The sequence below is a fragment of the Lepidochelys kempii genome, chromosome 6 (genome assembly GCF_965140285.1).
Source record: "Lepidochelys kempii isolate rLepKem1 chromosome 6, rLepKem1.hap1, whole genome shotgun sequence".
Lineage (NCBI taxonomy): Eukaryota > Metazoa > Chordata > Testudines > Cheloniidae > Lepidochelys > Lepidochelys kempii.
The window spans coordinates 127,302,779-127,320,623 of NC_136385.1; the positions used below are offsets into that span (position 1 = coordinate 127,302,779).

Here is a 17,845-nt window from a genome sequence, read left to right on the forward strand (position 1 = left end):
CACATGAAGTATCAAGTTAACGTCAAGGAATCAAAGAGTTAAAAAGCAGTGTGTCTGATTGCTACTCTGATCCGGGTACACAATATTCTATTTAAAGACAAATCTTCACCGTAAATTAACAAATGACTCCTTGTTTGCCCAAATGTCACTATGGGATAAATGTCTACCCTCAACCACATCAGTTCCACTGCTGTAACTACAGTCAGAATTAAATGAACACAAAGTTTGGTTCATCCCTGGTGTAAATGCATTGACTTCATTGGAGGTACAGGTGGAAGGAATCTGGCACTTGAGATCAGATTTTGGTCTCAGATTTACATGGGTGTAACTATTGAAGTCAGTATAGACTTTCTCCAGTTGGAGTGATTCAGTTTTACAGTAGTGTAACCCAGATTAGAATCTTGCCATATAGTTTTAAAATAACCAAAACGCCCGTGCTAAAATGGGACATACCCCAAAATGTTACTAACAGATTCTACCCGGAAACCTAGTCCTTTTTCACACTGTCTTGTTGTTTTACTTCAGATCCATGCAGAAATGCCACCAATTTCTGTTTTATGATGTCTCCAGCATGTTTTAAACTTGGCTGCCATCTCACTTCATCTCATCTGAGCCCTTGGTTCAAACCACAAGCATGACTAACTCACCAATTATGCAAAAAGAAAAGGAGTACTTGTGTACTTTTTGCGAATACAGACTAACACGGCTGTTACTCTGAAAACTCACCAATTATGAGATCTTGAAAATGTTAGCAACATGGAGAAGCTGAAATTTATGCTGAATGGGCCTTTTGTCATCCAGTCCAGGATCTTACTACTGTGTTTTTACTGTTTAAGGGGGTTTCTAAACTGCTGCCTTCGAGTACTAATAATCCCATTACTCTATGCAGTAATATTTACTTGGGGGCAGGGGTAGGGGGGAAATATTTCTTATAGTGACACTTTAATTGGCTGCAAAACTTGCCTTCTTACCTATAATATAGATTTTTCAAGAATAAATAGATAAAATGCTTGGGCAATCTTACTATGTTTTCTAATCTATCCATCAATAGCTATAGGAGGGATACAATTTTCAGAAGTGCCTAAGGCCCAGGGTTAGGCATCTAACTATCTTTGAGGATCTGGGTCTAAATGATTTAGGACTCTAAGTGCCATTTTTAAGTGACTTAAAATAAATAAAATAATTATTCCGAGATCTTACATGGCATTTTTCATCAGCAGGTCTCAAAGCCCACTCACAAAAGGTCAGTATCAACCTTATGTGTACAGATGGGGAAACTGAGGCAAAGAGGTGACTTGCCCAAGGTCACCGAGCAGGCCAGACCTCCTGAGTTCTAGTTCAGTGCTCCCTCCATTAGGCAATGCCGCCTCTCATTTCAACTAATTTATGGGCCGTCACAGACCTCACTGAAGCTGATAGGTGTGCTAACCATCTTTTCATTTAGGCTAAATGAGTGAGCAAATTAAATGCCCTATGGTTTAATAATAGCTAAAACAACCAAAGCCACTGCCCAAGGCCCCAACCACTAAGGCAAAGCCTGAGTAGTAGGTGAGCCATGAGGCCTCCGAGGTTTCCCTGGAGTCGGATTGCACATTCAGGCTTAGAGCACTGATTTGGTCGCAGTTCTCTGTTGGAAGGTGTGTGAAAGGAACCAGAAAGCGAGCAGCCAATGAGAGAAGCCGGGTAAATGTGACCTTGGGAGGGAGTGAAGAGAGTGCTTCTTTTGGGCAGAGAGCTGGCTGGAAAGGCAGGCTTAGAATTTTCATGGGTTCCTCCAGCGTTCAGGGAAGCAGGACTTTGCGTAGGTTCTTTGTAAAGAAAACAGGGTTATACTAAAGAAATACTTGATTTGTATAGTCAGTTTCTCCTCCTAACAGAAATACATTAAGGCCTCAGATATTGGCTAACTGCTTGGCCCAAGGGTCAACAGCATGTATTAGATTCAGCTGGGCAGGTGGAGTGCTCATGCATGGCCCCAATGTTCAGAGGCATTGTTTCAGAGTGTTTTTCAAAGAAATGCATCAGAAAAAAATAGTTTTTGACCATGAAAAGCAAGTAGGGTGACCAGATGTCCTGATTTTATATGGACAGTCCCAATTTTGGGGTCTTTTTCTTATATAGGCTCCTATTACCCCCCACCCCCGTCCCGATTTTTCACATTTGCTGTCAGGTCACCCTATTCACAAGTGACATGAGACTGTACCATCGTCTTTTACCTACTATCCATGAATGCAGAAATAACACCCTTTGCCTTGGTACAGGTTAGTTAGGACAAAGTCACACTCCACTACCATGGGCTCGGTGGTTTAACAACACATGGCCAGAGAGTCACTTTAGAGAACAGTCTGCTGATTCTGCTAGTCTTGATTCCAAAGCTTCTGCTGCCCTAGAAGATGAGGCCTCTACTTCCTCTCTGGTTGGTGTCACCATGGCAATAAGTCAGAGACTATGCTTAGAGCTGTCCCACACCAAGAGGAATTAAACCAGTGCTAATCCTAGAAGATGCATTTACTGAGGCAGAACGTCCCTAAGCGTTGTCAGTTGCTCTGAGGTATTGGGCCACGTAAGTTCCACCTACCTGGAATCTGGTCGACTTTGGGAATCTGACATTGGTTGTTTGTGACCCAGCATTCTCCGCTCCATCATGCCAGCTCCATCGAATGCTCCTCAGTCTGTATTTACTTTGAAGCTTGTGCAAATACTGTCCTTGCGGTGACCTGGTCTGTCTTGGCAATGGTGCTGCCTCATCAATCGAAATTCACATTAACGAGCAACTCTGTCACGACCCTGCGAGGTTCATGGGAGCAGACATGCTCCAACCCTACACCTGGCAGCCTACTGGCAACAGCTGACCTGGGACCCACAAAGCCCAGCCCCCAGTGTGAGGCTCCGCCCCTTAGGTCTGATTGGCAGAGTCCCAGAGCGGCTGATTGGCCCGCTGGCCCTACTTAAGCCAGCAGCAGGAACAGGAAGCTGTCTGACCAAGTAGGCTCTGCCCTGCGTGCCTTGTGCTTCCTGCTACCCCGGCTGGATTTCCCAGCATTCTGACCTGGCGGGACTCCAAGCATCTGACTTGTGGTTCCCCACCTCCATTTTGTCTCTTGCCTCTGACCTCATGGTATCCTGATCTGGCCTCAATCTGGGTCTTGACTTGTGGTTCTGACCTCCTGGTATTCCGATCTAGCTAACTCTGGACTCCTGTCTCATGACTGTGGCATCTGGCTGCCCATGACCAGCTGTGACAGGTAGTGGGCCACATTTTATTCATGAGCATGATGCTTCGAGTTCATGGGTACATGGGATTCTTTCACACCTTTCCGTTCCTGCCTCAGCACAGAGGGCTAGACTAGATAACCTCTCGAGTTTCCTTCCAGCCCTATATTTCTATGATCTTATTCCATGTGATCAGAGCAGTTTGTACCACACAAAGACAATACCTACACTTGATCTATTTATTCACTATCATCATCATCATCATCTGTATTACAGTGGAATCTAGAGGACTCCACCTTGATCAGGGCCCCACTGTGCCAGCTGCTGTTCATACACTTAGTGAGAGGCAGGCCCTGCCCTAGAGATCTTACAATCTAAATAGACAAGACAGCTAAAGGCTGCAAGAAAGTATTATCCCCATTTTACAGATGGGGAACTAAGCACAGAGAGGTTAAATGATTTGCCCAAGGTCACACAGGAAGAGAGTGGCAGAACTAGGGTGTGAACTTAGAGACTTTAAGGTCATTAAGGACCATCATGATCATCTAGTCCAGGAGTTCTCAAACTTCATTGCACCGTGACCCCCTTGCTGCCTCAGGTGGGGGGACCAAAGACGAAGCCCAACCTGAGCCTCGCTGCCCAGGGCTTTGGCTTCAGCCCTGGGCCCCAGCAAGACTAAGCCAGCCCTGGTGACCTCATTAAAATGAGGTCGCAGCCCATTTTGGGGTCCCAACCCACAGTTTGAGAACCTCTGATCTAGTCTGTCCTCCTGCACATCACAGACTACAGAACCTCACCTAACACTCCTGTAATAGACCCCTAACTTCTGTTCCATGCATTAATCAGGAGACCGTCCATCCTGTTTCTTTCTCTTCAGTCCCAAAGTGTTTGCTCCTTATAAGTGAATTTATTCCCTCTTGTATCCATCACCAGGGCTGTGCCTGCTTCACACTTTTCAAGCTAGTAGCTAATATCCACTGACTCCAAAAAAACCCAAAACTAGATTGATTTTGTAGAATTACAATTTGCATAAAAGTCCTCCTAGAACGCTACATCCTGCTTTGTATCCTTTCTCCCCTGTCTCTTTATCCTGAGGCACTGAGTACAATCCTCTGGGGTGCACAGCGTTTTTAATTCCATGGCCAGATTCAATTATAAAGTGGAACCAAAAAGTTGCACATTGTATCTCTCTATTTACCAGTCCAATCTGTGATTTCTGGATGAGTCCAGCCCAGTTTTCTATAGCTCAGTGGGAGCAAGGATGATTAATATGATCTGGGGCTTGGGAAACTGTTTGTTGCATCCTGCAGTGTTATTTATTTCTGCAGAGTAGTGGCTGTCCTTATTGTACCAGCTTCACAATAATGAAGAGTAAGAGCTAGTTTGTTTTGTTAACACCTCTAATAATTCTCTGTCACTGTACTCCGCAAACAGAAATCCAGGGCAAGACAGCATCTTTCAGATGAGGTTGGTTTTGCTGATCAGCCTAAGCACCCGTAAGTATGTAATGCCTTTTGTGAGCAGCTCAATGCCGTTATGTACACAGCTGAAGACTGTAAGGAATAGCAGCAATGTCAACATCCTTTGTTGATTTAGTGTTGTAGCAAATTGTGGACACACAGCATCCTTTCATCTTCATAGTTTTCAGTGAGCTAGGAATTTGTGTCTGCAATTAAATGCGTACACACGCTGCTGTCAGTTACATGGGTGTAAATGAGGACAGAATTTAGCCCACTGTATATAAAAACAAGCTGTGTATGTGTGTGTGTGTGTGCAACTTTTTCATCAGGCCCAGGAGCAACTACGATATCTGTCTTAAACTGCCCCTGGCCTTCCACTTTAAAATCGTCATTTGGTCACATAGTGCCTGGAAAAATGCTCCCCCACTGCTTGCCCTCTCCGCAGTAAAGCCACTGACGGCCCCGCTTTTCCTGCTTGAGTTTTGATTCGCAAGGTCAGTCGTCCCACATTCCAAAGGTAGGTGAAAAAATGTGTTTGGAGAGCAGGGAATTGTGCCAGAACAATGACTCATTGTGTAAGTATCAGCCAGTTCACTAGTGGGTCATTGATACAGCAATACGGACATTGTCAATCTAAACAAGGCCAGGCAAGCGGCTGATGTCACATGGGTTTGCCAGGATTCTGGGCAGCCCTTTGAGATCACTAACCTGAACTACAGCACAGCTGGCTCACCGCTCTACTTTTTTATATGATGTTCCAGTGGGGCTCTATTCACAGCCAGACCCTCACTCACGGGGGTGCCATTGATTTACACCAGCACATGTACACCAGATTTTAACCTCTTCAGTGCTGGTATTTAGGGAATCCTGATCAAATTCCCATTGTCTCCAATGTGGCAGGATCAAGTCTTTACTGCCTGACAATAGGCACAATTTTCTCCATGTCCTGGGAGAAACAACATAGATCCCCCTATGCCCGACACAGGCTACTTCTCTGGATGTTCCATCAGGCTCAACAACTGACAAGTGTGCTCCTGCAGAAGTGGGTGTTAGTGATTAGCAAGGACCTTTTCTTCACACTACCTGGCCCCACACATTCCCCTTCTGAACTGACAGGAATGAGGCAGTGCATGATAGAAAAGTCACTCATCAGGAACAGATTTTGGCCAAAAAGTGCTGTACAGTGACATCAGGCCTGTACAGTAAGATCAAAGCCCATGGGGCATGGGTCATTTGCAGGTTTAATCTAGTACAAATGGTGGATTCTCTGTAACTTGAGGCCTTTAAATCATGATTTGAGGACTTCAGTACCTCAGCCAGAGGTTAGAGGTCTATTACAGGAGTGGGTGTGTGAGGATCTGTAGCCTGCAATGTACAGGAGGTCAGGGATGGTCCCTTCTGACCTTAGAGTCTGTGAGTCACTGAAGTCAAAAGAAACACTCCCGTTGTCTTCAGTGGGCTTTGGATCAGCTCCTTAAGCATTATTATTTTCTATGTAGCTCAGCTGATATATGGTACATATATATAGATGCCCTTGTCTATATTAGGCATACTTCATGGTACAGTGAAGCCTGAAGATCAAGGAAGCCCCAATATTTAAGACTCTGTGTTCATTTGGGAGGAATACTCCAGAAGAAATAATATTTATATAGTGCTGCTGGAGAGAAGGCCCCTGCCACAATGAGATTACCATATGATAGAGGGGATGCCGCTAGGTACATTACATACTATCATAAGAAGAAAGAAGGTAAGACGTTCCAAGGCTCTTAACTCTTAGCCAACAAAGTCTCTACTTTGTCACAGGTGGGTAGGACAACCTTTTGTCATCTATCTCTCTGGATAAATGAACAAGGGAACCTTTGGGAGCTGACCAATCCCCAATCGCTGCTAAAACCAGGCTGTTTCAGTCAATGTGCAGATTATGAGACTATTTGTAAGAGATTTAAACTTTCTTTGAAACAATCATTACACAATGCTTAGACCTTCTGGGCAGGAACTGTCTCTCTGCTTTGTATTTGTACGGCACCTTGCACAATGGGCCATGAGCCATGACTGGGGCTTTAGGGCAATACCAATAATAATAAGAAGTGAGGGCAGGATAGTGCCTGATTTGAACACTTTCACTAAAGGAAGTCAGTGAAGCCTGGCTCTTTTGAGTTTTCTACATTTAGCTGATCGATGATCATGAAAAATCCAGCTCATGGCAGATGCCATCAGAAATTGGGACCAGATCATCTGCTGGTATAGCTCTATTGATGGAGCTACATCCATTTCCATCTGTCGAGGACTTGGCCCTGGATGTTTACTATATTGCCTTTACTGTAGCGTTTGTGGTATTTCTTTCCTGAGAAAAGATGATGAAAGAAATAGCATAGAGCATTTCACTAGTGTCACCCACTCATCACTTATGGACAAGGATCCTCACTGAACACTTGATCAGTCTGAACCGTAATCCTCTTTCTACCCTCAAGCAAGTGTCCATGAGCAACAGTAAATGCCATCATCGGAATGTGCATTCACTGTACTAGAGTTATGGTCAATGGATTGCGCAGAACTTCCAGACACACGAAAAATCTGCAGCAGCTTCCTGCCTGTCTCCCCCAGCAGACAGGTGGAGAATGCAGACTTTAACCTCATTGACACTGGCTGGAAATCCAGAGTCACACCACTGAAGTCAGTGGCGTTACATTAATGTCACCAAGATCTGAATTTCTCCCAGTGCATAGAAGCACGACTCAAGGAAGCGATTGTGTAAACTGTTCTTGGTGCTACTTTCAAGCTAGTGTAAAGCTGGGAAAAGCAAGGTTTCAGTTCCTATTCTCCATCTAAAAAGGGCGAATTGCTCTGTTCTCTGTCCCCTGGCGGTGCTAACGCTGGTTTCAAACCTGGCACTGCTGCACATACACAAACAGATGCCCAAGTGAAGGTGGGTTTAATGAGGCCCAATTACATTCTTACACACTCCCATCAAGAGAGACATTTCTCTGGATCCTCGTTGTGCAGAACATCAATCTTACGGGGTCAGCCACAGGCAGTAAATCTCCGCCGGTTGGAAGCAGCACGTGAGAATTTATGTCCCCCATTTGAGTTCCCATAAAACAACATAAATACATCACAGAATTAGAATGTTACTCAACAGGAACGAGAGGAAAGGGATGGATGGCCAAGGCAATTCACAGCAAGGGGCAGTGCATCAGCTGTACCCTCAGGCCCTGTGTAAGGATCTGGAAGACTAGAACCCACTAGGCCAGACCACCCATGTCCCGGATGTGACACTAGGAGGTGCTGTGACCCTGAGAAACCCCTCTCTGGCACAATCCTTCACCCACTCCTTCCCTGCTGGGGTGGGGGAGGGAGGGGTAGTGAGTTGCGGACGGTCTATACTAGGAGTTGAACACAACACTGGCGCCCCCTTGCTCTGGCTAGCAAGTAGGAAAAGAAGGGGTGTGTGGGGGGGGCACCCATCTTCTCCAGAGAGCAATACTGGGTGTGCAACATCCTCTTACTTCCCCAAAAGGTTGTTACAAGGAGGAGGGAGAAAAATTGTTCTCCTTAACCTCTTAGGATAGGACAAGAAGCAATGGGCTTAAATTGCAGCATGGGTGGTTTAGGTTGGACATTAGGAAAAATTTCCTAACTGTCAGGGTGGTTAAACACTGGGATAAATTGCCTAGGGAGGTTGTGGAATCTCCATCGCTGGGGATTTTTAAGAGCAGGTTAGACAAACACCTGTCAGGAATGGTCTAGTTAATACTTAGTCCTGCCGTGAGTGCAGGGGACTGGACTAGGTGACCTCTCAAGGTTCCTTCCAGTCATACAATTCAACGTGCTGAGACCTAAGTAGCTTTCACAGGAGTGCAAGGGGGATTCTTCCCTTTCCAGGCACGTTGTTTTTTCTTTTCTTCCAGCTTTCTGAAGCAGGGTCCCGCGATGGGCTTAGAAACCTGCAGTGCCCCTCACGCTGGCTGAAAGAGGGGTGGGATGACTGCACTGAGCAGGCCTGCTTTGGGCACTGATGTGCATGCTATTTATGACGTATCCCCCAGCATAAAAGCCTCATGCAAACTGCTCTCAGCATGCCCCAAAAGCCTAATCCAAAGCTCATTGGGGTCAGCAGAAAGCATCCTATTGACTTCAGATGCTAGGTCAGAGCCCAGACTGAAGGAAGCTTGGCCCGAAGCACAAGGAATCCCACAGCTAGTAGGTAGCCTTGGAGCAGATTAAGCTTGTGAGTGCTGTGTCCTAGGCTCTGCGTGGGAGCAAGCTGCCAGAGCTGCAGTTTTCCCCATGGCATCTACTGCCACTGTTGGCAGTGAGCATGCCTGTGCGGCACTTCACCCTGGCTTTACAGGAAGGGGCTCTGCTAAGGATCGCATTTAGATTTAATGAAGCAGCTGTTTGAATGTTAAATCAGATGCAAATTGCTTATTAGAATATACTAGCTGGGATATGAATGGCTATGTACAAGGATCCATCTCTAGATTAGTCAATAAATATTAGACCTTAGTAAATAGATTTTAAGAATCCAGTTCTACTTAATTAACAGCCAAGAAGTGCAATTAGAGGCAATCCAGCAGACCGAGCCCTCGCGCTGTGAAACACACTGGCCATGTTTGCATACACGGTCGTCATACAGTAATATTCAGCTCTGCAAAGCACCCAGAGCGCTGCATGAGAGGCATCACGGCCTAGTCCCAAAGCCCTTTCAGTCTTTCTACTGGCTACAGTGGGCTTTGGATCAGGCCCATCGGCCTGGCTCACGCTCTGAAGGCACTGGGACACCACGCCTGCCCAGAGGGCTGCCTGCATGGATCCAGTTGTAGGATCGGACCTGGGAGTGAAAAAAGAATCACTCCCGGGCAGAGCTCCCATGCACCTCCTGGGCCCTGCACGTGAGGCTTGAGTGGTGCCTAGCCCATGTAGAAGCCCTCGCTGAATTTCCACCCTAATTAGACAATTTTAATTAAACGTTAGCTGATTGATGTATTGAAGTTAAACACTAAGGATCAAGTCCTGGGCCCACTAGAGCTAGCAGCAAAACTCCACTAAAGTCCGGGGAGCTAATTTTTACTTGTTAGATTCAGTCGCATAAGATGATTTGTATTGCATGTGTCTGTATCTTCCCATTGTACCTTCCCATCTATCTTAGGTTTTTCTAAGGCAACTACCCACAGGTGCTGACTTTTGTTTTTGCTGGTGGGTGCTTTTGAAGAGGTGTGTTTGGGGAGGGGGGCTCTGCCAGTTTTGGGGGCAGGCTATTTTCAGCATATTTATACACATCTTTTATATTCCAGTGATTGACTGTGGGTCTATACCTGGTATCTTAGTGGGCGTGGGGGACCTTGGGGGAAGAGGCGGAGCAGTGGCGGGAAGAGACAGAGCAGAGGCGGGGCCTTGGGCCGGAGCAGGGGTGGGGGTCACAGGGCTTCTAGGGAGCTTCTAGGGAGCTTCCAGCACGCCTGTCCAGCCTCCCGAAATGCAAGAGTCACATGCTGCCTATGACTGTGGCTCCTGGGTGCTGAGCTTTCCCTAGCTTTTTCGGCGGGTGCATGAGCCCAGGAACACTCACGGAGTCAGTGCCTAGGCAAACACTGGTTTCACTGTTCTATGTGTGGTTAACTAATTACTAAGAACCTATTTTCTGATGTTTAATATTAGACACACAGGAACTATTCTAATAAATCTAAATTATGTGAGTAATTCAATGCATTTGAAGTATTGCTCAACTGTGGTCTGTTAGAGATTGGTTTGCTTAATAATATAGCTGGAATCCGAGTTTCTCTGTTTGCCGGCTCCATTTCTAATCTGGGGGGAGATTTAATTTTAATTCAAAACTTTTAGTTGCCAGCAAGTTAAGTGTCTCCTCCATCTGTATCTTTTGTTAGAAAGCTGTTTGTAATTTAGGGTTGCCACATCTCAGGTACAAAAAGCCAGGACGTCAAGCATGATCCTGAGCCCATAAAACTGGGGTGTACAGAGCATCCTTACAGACTTCCCACGACAGCCACTCAAAAGAGGGACGAACCAGGGAAAACCTGGACATTGGCAACTTTATTCTGACTCAAATCCTCCCCCCCGCCAACCCCCGCAGATTAAACAAATCTACTAGCGCTATTTTATGCACAAAATGAGTAAAAGCCACATATCACCTGGAATAACCTCAGCCTCTGATTGGAAAATCTGCATTTACACTGAAAAACCAAACATTTGTTTGCACTAATCAAGGAGCCTGATTGCCAACTACTTGATTTGCACATGCAAAGATCTGTTTGTGCATGCAATTTGGGTAATTGCACATGCAGACGGTTGGCCATGCCAATTATTCTGCACATGCGAATTTAGAGGCTGGTTTGAAGCAGGTTGAAAAGGTGGCTCTAAGGATCCAGCTGTCAATGGGCTTTGCGTCAAGTCATTAAATAATTCAGAGCTGCTTCTAACCTAGAGCTACACACACGGTACAGGGCTCATGAGAGCAATGCGCTCAGGCTTTCTAGTGCCAGCAGAGCTAGCGCAAGGCTCCAGGATTTTTAATCTGGCAGAAAAAATATATTCCCTCATTCAATTCCTACCTTATTTTGGGTTTTTCCTCTGGCTGTACCCTCCTTCCCCCAGGTTTCCCATGTACCCTGCATGGGACCAAAATGATGGTGCAAACACTCCACTGCGGCAAGAAAGAAAACACTGGGTGGGGGCAAATCCTCTTTCCCAGTCCCTGTTTTCATTCTTGGTTTGCTGATTACGTTACGCCAGGAGCAGCGTATCGGCATTTAGACACAGCCCTTTCCTCACACGTGGAGTGGCTCCGTCTCAAGGAGGCGCTGCAAAGCAGGGAAGCCTTCCCGTTCCTCCCAGTTATAACCTTAGCCTGGCAATTCTTAACCAGGTGCTCGACTCCCTCACTGGGAAGTGGTGAACGGCTTCCAGCTGAGCCTGCAGCCATGTCCCCGATCAGGGTGGTGCTGTGAGCACTCTGTCACCGGGTTAGAGAAGCAAGTAGAATTCCTTGCTAATGCAGTAGGCTTTTAAACGCATGCCTGCTGTGAGACAGGGCTCCAGTACTCAGGGGAGAGTGAATGACAGATTGACGCTAACTTAGATTTCACATCCAAATCTAGATCCTGAGCAAGCCACTGTGGGAAGCATTTTGAAAAGACAAGCGGTCTTACATAGAACTGTCACTGCAATGGAAAGGAAGCATGGACAGCTCCGAGTGCTGTTAACTGAGTGGGGCACAAATCCTTAACACAATGAAATCTAGTGCCTGATGAACTAAGGAGAGTTATGTTATGACTGTTTATTGCAATGACCAATTTATGGATCTGATCTTGTCAAAACTTGCCACAGTTGACACATTAAGACAACCTGCCTTTGACTAGCTTTGCCTTGTGTGTAATTGTCATTGTGGGTATGTCTATGCTGCACACTAAGCTCAGGATCTGACTCAGGTTTGAACCCAAGACCCCGTTTGTCCACACACAGATCTGCCTGATTCGGGTCTGCAAGCACTCAGGATGTGGGCCCTGGGACCCTGCTGGGAGGTGGGTCAGAGCATGAGGCTCGGGCCCAAGCCCTGTCATTTTGCAGTGTGGACGCAGCTCAAGCTGCACATCTGAGTCAGACAGTCTGTGTAGTGCAGTGTGGACGTGTTAGCATGGCTGTTAGACCAGGTACAGCAATTGTAAGCCTAGGTTTACAATGCAGTGTGGGTGCTCAAGAGCAGGTTTCAAACCACTGAGTTGACAAGCACAGGTCCCACAGATCTGGGTTTACAATCATAGAATCATAGAAGATTAGGGTTGGAAGGGACCTCAGGAGGTCCAACCCCCCTGCTCAAAGCAGGACCAACCCCAACTAAATCATCCCAGCCAGGGCTTTGTCAAGCCCAGCCTTAAAAACCTCCAAGGAAGGAGATTCCACCACCTCCCTAGGGAACCCATTCCAGTGCTTCACCACCCTCCCCGTGAAAAAGTTTTTCCTAATATCCAACCTAGACCTCCCCCACTGCAACTTGAGACCTTTACTCCTTGTTCTGTCATCTGCTACCATTGAGAACAGTCTAGAGCCATCCTCTTTGGAACCCCCTTTCAGGTAGTTGAAAGCAGCTATCAAATCCCCCCTCATTCTTCTCTTCTGCAGGCTAAACAATCCCAGTTCCCTCAGCCTCTCCTCGTGAGTCCTGTGCCCCAGCAGCAGGAGGGCCAAGGAGCCAGAACAGGCCTCGGGTACGCACTGTGCCAGAGCCCCTCCCCCAGCTCCTTACCCCCATTCCCTGCTGGCTCAAGGCTTCTTCCACCCCCAGCAGGGAGAGGGGCTGCTGTGGGTTCCAGGCCCACTCCCCGCCATGTGAGGTGCACGGTAGGTACCAGATTCCCACATAGCCCCATGGGGGCTCAGCTACCACAGCTATGGAGGCCACATGAGTACCTGAGACTTGGAAGGGCCGTGCCCACGATCACCCAGCCGGGCAGTGCTAGGACTAGAACCCAGGTCTCCTCGCTCCCACTCTCAGGCCTGCTCCACTAGACCGCACTGCCTGTCCTGGCAAATGGGGTCTGCTCCAGGGTGCAGGGCCATTCTCCGGCCCCTACACTGTGCAGCTGTGACTGTGGGTCATGTGATGGAACCAATTATCCTGAGCAGACTTGGCCAGGAGAGACGCCGTTTGAAAATCCTAGGACGAGCTTGAGTTTCCTGCTACTCTTCACACATTCAGGCATAAAAGGAATTGAGAAACCATCAGATGCACATCTTTGTCAGGCACATACCCCTTGAAAATAATAAGAAGAACTGTGTTCCAGGAGCATGGAGGGGCTCAATCAGGGATCACACCCCTTTTGTACCAGGAGCTGTACAAATTTGCAGTGAGAAACCCAGTCTCTGTCCCAAGGACCGTACTGCATTTGGCCCCAAAGCTATAACTGGATCTGCACCTGTGGCTTTAGGAAACAATGGTCCTCCTCTTAATACTTCATCTCTACTAAACTATTCAAAAAGACTTTGCTGGGATAGTCAGCAAATCCCAGCGATCTCAGCTTGTACTATCCATGTTCCTTGCGTTCAGTTTCCTTTGACCCACCAGGTTCCTGGCAGGCAGAATGCAGCAGCATAGCAGATGGGTATATCCAAGGTGAAATCAGCCTGTCTTCTTTTAAATGCAAGTGTCACATGGCACAATGTCAGAGGAGAGCCGGGTGGTAGAAAGAAATGTAACCGAATATGGCACAAGAAATGCACACTATAAATAAAACATGTAGAGGAGGATTTTGTATTCCCTGCATGACCACACCCCACCCTATCTACACACACACAGATGCATACTCTACTATCTGTATCCATCCACATACACGGTGCCAGGGCAGTTCCACTGTGCAAAAAGCAGGGGAAAACAGGCTTTGGGGTTTGTACCCAGCGAGAGCTCCCTGCAGACCCATGCAATGGGGATCTGGCTGATCCCCTGGTCATTGCTCTGAGAGGGGAAAAGGGGAAGCCATGTGGAGGCTCTTCCAGCCCAGAGGTTGCAACAGCAGCAGCCTGGGAGCAGTGGTTTCTAGCCCTCAGTCCCCAGAGTAATGCCACCTGGCTGCTTGGGCTGTGTGCTGGGGCCAGAATTTGGGGCGTAACCAAAAGGCCCCAGCCAGCCGGTCGGCTCTCGCCCTGAAAGGGCTTCAGCCAACATGTCGTTTGTGTGACTTGTGCACGGCCCGGCAAGGGGACAGATCTGAAGGCTTGCAGAGAAGCGATGGTAAATCAGGCCAGGCGCTGACGGCTGACGCAGGGATGTTACAAGTAAGCCCTGTGGAAAAATGTAACAAAGAGACCCCTGCCACTCTGTCCCTGCCATGCCGACTTCCCCCTGCATCTGTCAGCATGCGTCCCGGACGCTCTGTGTCTGCAGCTACCTCATCAGCCTCTGTGAGACGCCTCTGGCCTGCTGCCAGAGGGGAGAGGGCAAAGGCCAGACACGGGAAGGAGGACTGCAAGAGAGAGAGAGTGAGCTCCCCTCCTGCTATCACTGGGTCTTCCCCAGCTGGCATTTTTAAAGGGCTCTGGTCAAGGTTTAATGCTAAGAGCATCACGGCCACGTGGAAAAGCTTCCAGGATAACCTCCCCAACAGCTAGCTTAAGCTCCAGGCGTGCTCCCACTGACGGCAACACTACCATGAATGGGGCTGGGTCACCCCGCTGGGGAAAAGCAGGAGGGACCAGCTGTGAATCGTTCCCACAAGAAGTGACAGCAGCACGGAAGAATCAGGAAGCCCAGTGAGGATCCAAATGCAAAGGGAGCTTTATGACTCTTCCCAGGGCCTGCGGGTTGGAACCACTCTGGGAGCTGGAGGGCTGTTCATCACACGCTTGTCTAATTAAAGTGAAGCAGGAGGGAGTTGGAGCGACAGGTTGACTCACCTTCCCCAAGGCTAGCTAGTTAGACTGGCGTGTGTGGGTGAGTTGCAGGGTTGGAGGGGGAAGCAGATGCCTGAGTCATGCTCCCACTTAAATCAATGGGAAAATTCACTTCAGAGGGCCCCTGAAGTCAGGCAGGCAAAACTGGGAGGCAGGAAGAAAGCAGGATCTAGGGCATTACTACTGCTTTACCGTACACCACGCTGTCAGGAGTGCACAGGACTTTCACAGAATCTCAGGGTTGGAAGGGACCTCAGGAGGTCATCTAGTCCAACCCCCTGCTCAAAGCAGGACCAACCCCAACTAAATCATCCCAGCCAGGGCTTTGTCAAGCTGGGCCTTAAAAACCTCTAAGGAAGGAGGTTTTTGTGCTAGTTACACGAGGTCCCTGCCCCCAGGGAGCCTGCAAACTAAAGTTGAGTTTACAACGTCATCGGCAGAGAGTTTGTCATCTAACGGGGGCGTTGCTGGAGCAGAGATGTGGGGCAGGGGGCAAAGAGCAATCAGAAGCAGAGGGATGCGTTAGGGCTATGTGTGAGAGGCCCAAAGCACCCCAGTGAAATCACCATTGTCAGCAGGATGTATTGGTCCCACCTAGACGCTTCATTGTGCTGGGCGCTGTACGTATGTGTCTACACACAGTCCCTGCCCCAAACTGCTAATCATCTAAGTAGAAATCAATGGAGTTGGGTCACACCCAGGGAGTGCAACAAGAACGGGATCTCCAGTACATACAGGCATGATCCCAAATGGGTCTGTTTAAACCGCAGGGGCTCAGTGCTGGCCCAGTCACAGGGGTGTAGCAGCTACCCCAGTGTAACTCCAGGCAGACCGGAGCAATTGCTGTTGGAAGCACATCACCAGCCACAGCAGGGGTGTCTGTCTTGTGTAGTATTTAAGGACAGAGAAATGGGAGGAGGATACTGCTGTGGATCAGCAAGCCACAGGGGGTGAATACTGTCCAGGACCAATGGCTTGTTGTGATTCACAGGGGCATGACCCGGCTGAATCCAAAGGAAATGACCAGTGTCAGGGACAGCTGCAGCAGGAAGAGAGCCTGAGACATAAGCCCTTGTATCAGAGGCCTGGTATGAGGCAGGACCTGCTTATGGAATTTGGCAAGAACAGGGCTGATATTGCAGACATGCTCATGCCTAAGAAATGCTAGGCACAGAGTGCTCACGCAAACACATCCCAGTATCAAATGGTACCAGAACAGCCCGATATCAAGGATGGTACAAAAACATTCCCCAAGGATAGCAGGAAAACACTGACCCCTCCTAAAAGATAAGGATGATAGTATGTAATAGAAATGTTTTGATTGAACCAACATGGACAAGGTGATAACTAGCCAGGTCAGGGGGCAATGACTATATCAGAGGCACTACTAACTTGTTTGTAATGGGGTATAAAGAGGTATCTCAAAGGGAGTGTCTTTGTCCAGCTGAGAGGGGAATGGAAAGTCCTGCCATTCACTGAGCTGCATCCGTTGTCGCGGGCATACATGTCTTAGTATCCTCATAGAGTCTGACAGATGCTATTACCGTGCTTTGTCAACAATAAACCTGGCCTGGCGCCTTCGTACCTTAACGGATCTTGTGGTCATTGGGCGGTTCGCTCCAGGTCTGCTGTGCTGGCTGTCTGCACAGAGCTGGGGCAGCACACAGGGAGAACACACACACATAGCCAAACATCTAACCACACCGGTGACCCACGACCGCTGATTACATCCAAGCTCTATGAATTGCAAGAACAACCCCACAGCACCATGTGTGACCCTTTTCTAGCAGAGGGCTGTGCTGCTGGGGAAATAAACCCAGCCCCTTAACAAAGGAATAAAAAAGGCCCGTACCAAGATCTCCCCGACGCAAGAGACTCCCAGAGCCCAGCAGAACTGGATCCCCCACACCGTTTCTTCATTAGGGTTTAAGCATGGCTGAGTCTGGGGAGGAGCTGAGAGAAAAGGTTCAGCTGTGAAGCTCCGTTCTGCTTTCTTACAGATGACGTATGTACTGCAGGAAGAGCGCTCACGGCTTGCAGGGTTTGCTCCCGCGCTCGGCACACTCGGCCCCATGTAAAATGTACGTTCCCCTCAAATGTTTGGGCCTGCAGAGAACATTCAGCCAGGAGCTCAGTTCCTGGGGGCAGTTTGGAAAGCTGACCATCGGTTCTCTGGTTAGGCTGTGGGATGCCTCACTGCAGAGTCTGTAGGAAACTCAGGAAGAGAAGGGGTGTGGAATGGCAAGGTTACTCACCTCATAGGAGGGGCAGAGAGAGAGAGAAGGAAATACTATTTTGTTTTTAAACTGCTCCTATTTGCATGGGGTACTCTCCACCCCAGCAATGCAATTTGCCTGGACATGAAACCGTCAGCCCTGAGGCAACTGCAATCAGCACAGAACATTGCAGCACATCTCCTCAGCAACACGGGCTGCTGCGAGCACATGCGACCTGCTCTCTACCCTGGCTTCCCAGCGAATATCACATCAGACACAAGAAGTCGGGTGTGAAATCTGGGCCCTGCTGCAGTCCGGGGGAGGTTTGCCACTGATTTCAATGAGAGCAGGGTTTCCTCCTTGGTCCTTCCCACCAAGGCATTTAATGATCTGGGCCTGGGGTAAAGATCACCTAAAGCATCAGGATGAAGGTCGTGGTCAATAACTCCACTCCTCAGGCATAATGGAGCTTTCTGCTGCAAGGGCAAAACTTGTCCGTGGGGGAGAGGAGTGTTTTGGGGGGGCTTCTTCCAGACTGTAGAACAAATTCCCACA

At 48.2% G+C, this 17,845-nt stretch overlaps 1 protein-coding gene across 2 annotated transcripts in view; it reads right to left on the reverse strand.

Annotated features, from left to right (window-relative positions):
• The window catches only part of FRMD6 (FERM domain containing 6), a 108,408-nt gene extending 94,495 nt beyond the window's left edge, over positions 1 to 13,913 (reverse strand). The window contains exon 1 of one of the 2 annotated variants that reach the window (XM_073350155.2): positions 13,098 to 13,913. The gene's annotated coding sequence lies outside the window, so the exon portion shown is untranslated. Of the gene's footprint in view, positions 1 to 2,578; positions 3,989 to 13,097 lie in introns of those variants that run through there. The other variant, XM_073350154.2, reaches the window with a different exon arrangement.
• Between the last annotated feature and the right edge of the window lie 3,932 nt (positions 13,914 to 17,845).